Source organism: Ahaetulla prasina, chromosome 2 (genome assembly GCF_028640845.1).
Source record: "Ahaetulla prasina isolate Xishuangbanna chromosome 2, ASM2864084v1, whole genome shotgun sequence".
Taxonomy (NCBI): domain Eukaryota; kingdom Metazoa; phylum Chordata; class Lepidosauria; order Squamata; family Colubridae; genus Ahaetulla; species Ahaetulla prasina.
The window spans coordinates 114,123,400-114,129,399 of record NC_080540.1 but is presented as its reverse complement, the minus strand read 5'-3'; positions in this window follow the sequence as shown (position 1 = coordinate 114,129,399).

The window sequence follows — 6,000 nt, the reverse complement described above, 5'->3', positions numbered from 1 at the left end:
AGAGAATGTGGAACAGAATGAAAGCAATTATTTTATAGAAAGTCATAGAAGAGTGTGGAGTTACACTAATGGGAAGCATGAAAATGATGCTTTGTGGACTGATGAAGCAAAAAAGGTAAGGATAAAGAAAAATGCAGAATGACTGTTGAAAGAGGATGAAGGAAAATTATTCTGTAAGATAAACAAAGAGAATAAGGAAGTATTAAGATATGAAAGGTGAAAAGAAAATGCATAGCTTTTTAAAATGGCTGAAGAAGGCTCAATAAAGAGAGCAGGGTAAATGGAATTTAAAATAAAAGTCGAGAAGTGATTTGGAGTGAAATTGAAGCAAAGGAATGTTAGAAGGATTATTTTATTGATTTGTATGGAAAAGTTAGCAGTATGTTGAAGAGCAGAATTTGGGGGGGGGGGGAACCATAATGTGAATGTCCCGGGGAAGAAGGACAAAAAGGAAGTCATAAATATTGCAAAAATATTGCAAAATAGAACAGCAGGTGAAAGTGATATAACTGAGGAAATATTAAAATGTGGACGTGGTTTGTTTATAGAAGCAAACTATTATTATTTCCTTATAAAAAAAGAAATGCAGTAAGAGAGAATGGGAAAACTAAAAGGAAATTAGTTTGGTAGCTGTGCTGGGGAATATTTTTGACAAAAGTAAGGCTGCAAAGAGCAACATTTAAGAAGTTGGTTGTGGTTTTATTTCAAACATGGAGCATACAAATCAACTTTTTGCTCTTCAGTATTCATAGAGAAATTTATAAATGTGAGAAAAATATTTAGATAACTGTTGATTTTGAAAAGTATATGACAAAACGAATAGGATTAAATTATGGAATTTTGTTTTCTTCCATTCAATCAGGTCCAATTCTTGGAGGCTGCTTGGATAAGCCTTTGCAATTTCCTTGGCAAGGATTTTCATAACCCGTTTGCCATTGTGTTTCTTAGGGCTGAGAGAAAATGACTGGCCCAAGGTCATCCAGGTGGCTTCATGCCCAAGGTGGGACTACAACTCACAGTCTTCTAGTGAAGCAAGAATGGGTGATATATCCTTAGTTATTTAATGCATTTATGAATAGATGTGTAAGAATTTTTTGCAGTGCTATTGCAGAGAGCCAGTTTGGTCTAAGGCACCAGACTAAAAAGCAGGAGGTTGTGAGTTCAAATCTTGCTTTGGTCATGGAATCCAGCTGGGTGACTCTGGGCCAGTCATTTTCTCTTAGCCCTAATCTACCTCACAGGGTTATTGTTGTGGTGAAAATAGGAAGAAGAAGATATGTTTGATATTACTGTCATCTTTAGTGTTTATAAAAACAATAAAAGTAGGATACAAATAAAATAAAGATTAGAAGTTTGTTAGTTGGGGATATGAATGTGTGTGTACTTTTGAATGCAGATAATGATACATAGTTGACTGAAAACTTGATTTTAAAATCTGCAAATTCTGTCAATAGAAAAGAAGCAGCTAAGTACACAGTCTGTTGTAAGGAATAAATATTCATTGAAAGAAGCAAAAATGGTTATATATAAAATAAGCTTTTGTTATAAGGAAATGAGGATTGAATATGTTAGGAGAATACAAAAGAGATTATTTAAGAAGTAAGTCTGTGGTGAAACAAGAAGACCTAGATCAAGAATGAAAGGTACAGAAAATGATGCCCATGGAATATAAAAATAAGTGTTCAGCACAAAACAAGTTTATTATGTTTGTTGTTTCTTTCATACAGAAAGAATGAACAAAAACTGCATTGCAAAACAAATATACGAAGGAAAAGTTAATGGACTAAGTGGAAGCGAAAGATTAAGATGATCATTATTGGGTGGATCTGATAAAAAGAAGTTTAAAGAACAAAAAACAAACTATGAATCACTGTAGCCATGTGGTAGAAGAAAAGATGGTTTGCAATGACAGAAAAGTATGGAAAGATGCAGTTGAATGGTGTTGGTGTAAACTAATGTATTTCTTTTCCTTTCTTTTTCTTACTGGATGTCTTAAATTATTTTGTTTAGTATTGTTTACTTCTTTTAGAGTTGTTCATAATATGGCTTAGACCCAGAAGGAAGAATATGATGATTACATATGGATATATGCATGTGTGCATGCCCTGTCAGCTCCCACCTCTTTTGTTCCCACTGAGCAAACAAGGAGAGGAAAAGTCCTTCCCATCACAATATTCACAACAATACTATAAAGAGAGATATTTTAGGTGGAACACAAATTAAACCAAATACCATTGTTCATCGTTTGTTCATGCATTCTTGGCACACGTGTTCGCGGTTCTTCCAGGTTTTGAAATCAACATTCATGGTTCATAACATCCCTGGCAATCAGTTCTTATATAATTGGAGGCATCACTCAAACTTTTTCTGTTTCTCTTGTGGATAACATTCTGAGTAAACTGGTGTCATGATTCAATGGTGTAAATTGTGTAAATATCCTATTTATGCAACCTCTGCCTATCTTTGTCTGAAACCCCCAAATCCTGATACAGTTGAACATTGTGAGCATTGTCTGACAAATTGCATACAAGGTGTAGTCCTTCTTCTTGGAGGGAAGTAAACAGTGCGATACCCCAAGGTTCTGTTTTAGACCTAATACTCTTCAATATCTTCATAAACAATTTAACTTATGGAACAGAAGGGGAACTCATCAAATTTGCAGATGATACCAAGCTGGCAGGAATAGCCAAGACCCCAGAAGATAGGGTTAAGATCTAGATGGATCTCAGCAGACTTGAATACTGGGCCCTATCTAACAAAATGAAATTCAATGTAGAGAAAGTAAGGTTTTACACTTAGGCAAGAAAAACCAAATGTACAGGCACAGATTAGTTGAAACCTGGCTCAACAGCAATAACTATGAGAGGGATCTCGGAGTCCTAGTCGATAATCACTTAAATGTGAATCAACAATATGCTGTAGCTGCCAAAAAAGCCAATGCAGTCCTAGGCTGCATTAACAGAGGGATAGAGTCAACATCATGTAAAGTGTTAATACTGCTTTATAAGGCCTTGGAAAGACAACACTTGGAATACTACATCTAGTTTTGATCACCATAATGCTTGGAACGCACTACCTGACTCTGTGGTCTCTTCTCAAAATCCCCCAAACTTCAACCAGGGGGATTTTGTGGCTCAGACTGCTAATGCAGTCTGTTATTAACAGCAGTTGCTTGCAATTACTGCAAGTTCTAGTCCCACCAGGCCCAAGGTTGACTCAGCCTTCCATCCTTTATAAGGTAGGTAAAATGAGGACCCAGATTGTTGGGGGCAATAAGTTGACTTTGTATATAAATATACAAATAAGATGAAGACTATTGCTAACATAGTGTAAGCCGCCCTGAGTCTTCGGAGAAGGGCGGGATATAAATGCAAATAAAAACAAAAAAACAAAAAATGCAAAACCTGTCTACTATTGACCTCACCCCATTCCTAAGAGGACTATAAGGGGCGTGCATAAGAGCACAAAATTGCCTACCATTCCTGTCCTATTGTTCCCTTTCATTATATCAAATTAATATAGTTGTTGCATACTTTGGCTTGTATATACGTTTATATGATGTGTTGTTGTTTTATGTTGATGTTTGTGTATACTGTTGTGACAAAATAAAATAAAATAAAAAATAAAATAATATAAAGAAGATGTTGAGACACTAGAAAGAGTGGACAACAGAGCAACAAAGATGATTAGGGGGGCTAGAGGCTAAAACATATTAAGGACAGTTGTAGGAATTAGGTATGTCTAGTATAGTGAAAGGAAGAACTAGGGACGACATGATAGCAGTGTTTATTTATATGAATACTTGAGGCATATTTGAAGGGCTGTCACAAAAAAGAGGGTGTCAACCTATTTTCCAAAACACTGGAAAGGAAGACAAGAAGCAAATCGATGGAAACTAAGCAAGTAGAGAAGCAACAGGAACAGAGTTGGAAGGGACCTTGAAGGTCATCTAGTCCAACCCCCTGCTCATTCAGGAGACCTGTACTAGGGATTCGAACTGCCAAACTGCCGACCTTTCTGATTGATAAGCTCAGTGTCTTAGCCACTGAGCCACCTAGTAACTAAGAAATTTCCTGATGGTGAGAACAACAAACCAGTGGAACAGCTTGCTTCAGAAGTTGTGAGTGCTCCACCATTGGTGGCTTTTAAAAAGAGTCTTGACAGCCATTTATCTGAATTGTATGGTCTCTCCTGAGTTGGACTAGAAGACCTTCAAGGTACCTTCCAACTCTGTTATTCTCTTATTCTGTTATTCTGTCTAATATGGAAAGTCTTATACTGTGGAAAGTCTTATACTGCTTTTCTTCATCAATAATTCCTTGTGCCCACCTATTCCCAACTCCTATTTGGCTACATATGGAACTTTGACTTGTAAAAATAATGAGTTAAAAAAAAAAAGCTTGGATTGCATGCAGATTTGAGTTTTCAAGACACCTTGAATGCTGTTAATATTTCTCTCTCTCTCTCTCTCTCTCTCCCTCTCTCTCTCTCCCTCCGTCCCTCCCTCCCTCCCTCCCTCCACACAGGATATAACATTATTAGAGTACGAGAAAAAAGAAAATACATTTTATCCCAAACTTCTAGTAGATTTCTCAATTACCCTGGGCAGTAATGGGTATAAAATGGTATTGTTCTGATTTTTCAGAAAGGAAACAGCAGCTGGACATCCACCTTGTGGAGCATACATAATGCCAATACACACACTGAGTAGTTTGAATTGTAACACATACAGCATATGTACAAATGCCATTTTCAGCAGGCCAGCCCTGTTACCTGTAGCCTAGGAAAAGGACTGCCAAAACACTTAAGCGTCAGGAACTCTGCATGCTGCTGAATTATGTCAAGAATAAATATGTACTTGACCTGCATTATTTAGCATAAGGGAAATCAGTCTCCAAGAAGGTATAGCCTGTCTTCCCAAAGGGAGGCAGGGTTGCTAACAACCTTTCCTCATAATGGCAACACATCATGGTTCAAGCTGGTTTCACTTAGCTAACTTGCAATAAAATCAGCCCTTATATTGTTGAAAGGGGAACTACAGAGGAAAGGGCACAGGCAGTGTAGAGCATTATCTTCTCAGTCAACCACAGAGATATCTCTAGTGTGTGAAACTCCGTTCTCAGCAAAACTCGGTCAGAAGGATATTAATGATATTATAGAGTGATGGCTAGACTGAGTATCAATATCAACAAACAGAACATAAAATCCTTTGGTCTGCTAGCTTATATCCAGTATTTTTAACTGTTTAAATATTCCCTCTACTACTTGGGGTTCATCAAACAAAGGAGAACTGATTTAGCATCATTTCTCTTGTAAAATAGCAGTCATTGTTTCCCTCTACCATTCTCTCTATCCACTGATCCCAGGACAAACATTCACTTATAAAAGCAATCAGAAGAAAGCACAACACACCACATTCCATTTACAATAAGTTGGAAGGTCTTTTCTGACGCTAGTCATTTGACTCTGCTTGATCTCCAAGAACAGTAGGTGTTATACAGTAAGTATTACTGGACATATTTAATTTTGAACAGAAATGGCTATGCTGAAATTTCATTAAAAGAAAAAGAGAGGTACCTTCCTCCGCCACAATTTCTTTTCACCTATTCTTAATTTCACTTTTGAAAGTTAAAGAGGAACGTTGATGTACATTGTTAATGTAATTGAAAGGAGATGTAAATGGGCCACTTCTTAGAATTTTATTTTTTAATTTTTTTTGGTGCTTTCAGTACAGTATTGACTCCTCACAACTGCCTGTATGTCTCTGCAGTTTCTTGACAAGATTTCAGAAATAATTTGCCATTGTCTCCTTCTGAGGCTGAACGAAAGTAAGAGGCCCAAGGTCATCTAATAAGCTTTGTGCCCAAGGTGGGACTAGAGTTCACAGTCTGCTAGTTTCTAGCCTGGTGCCTTTCCTTAGGTTACCACTATGCATTTAGAATAATGAAATCATAGAGCTGGAAGCTTGGAGGCCTTTCTAGTCCAACCTTCTACCCAAGA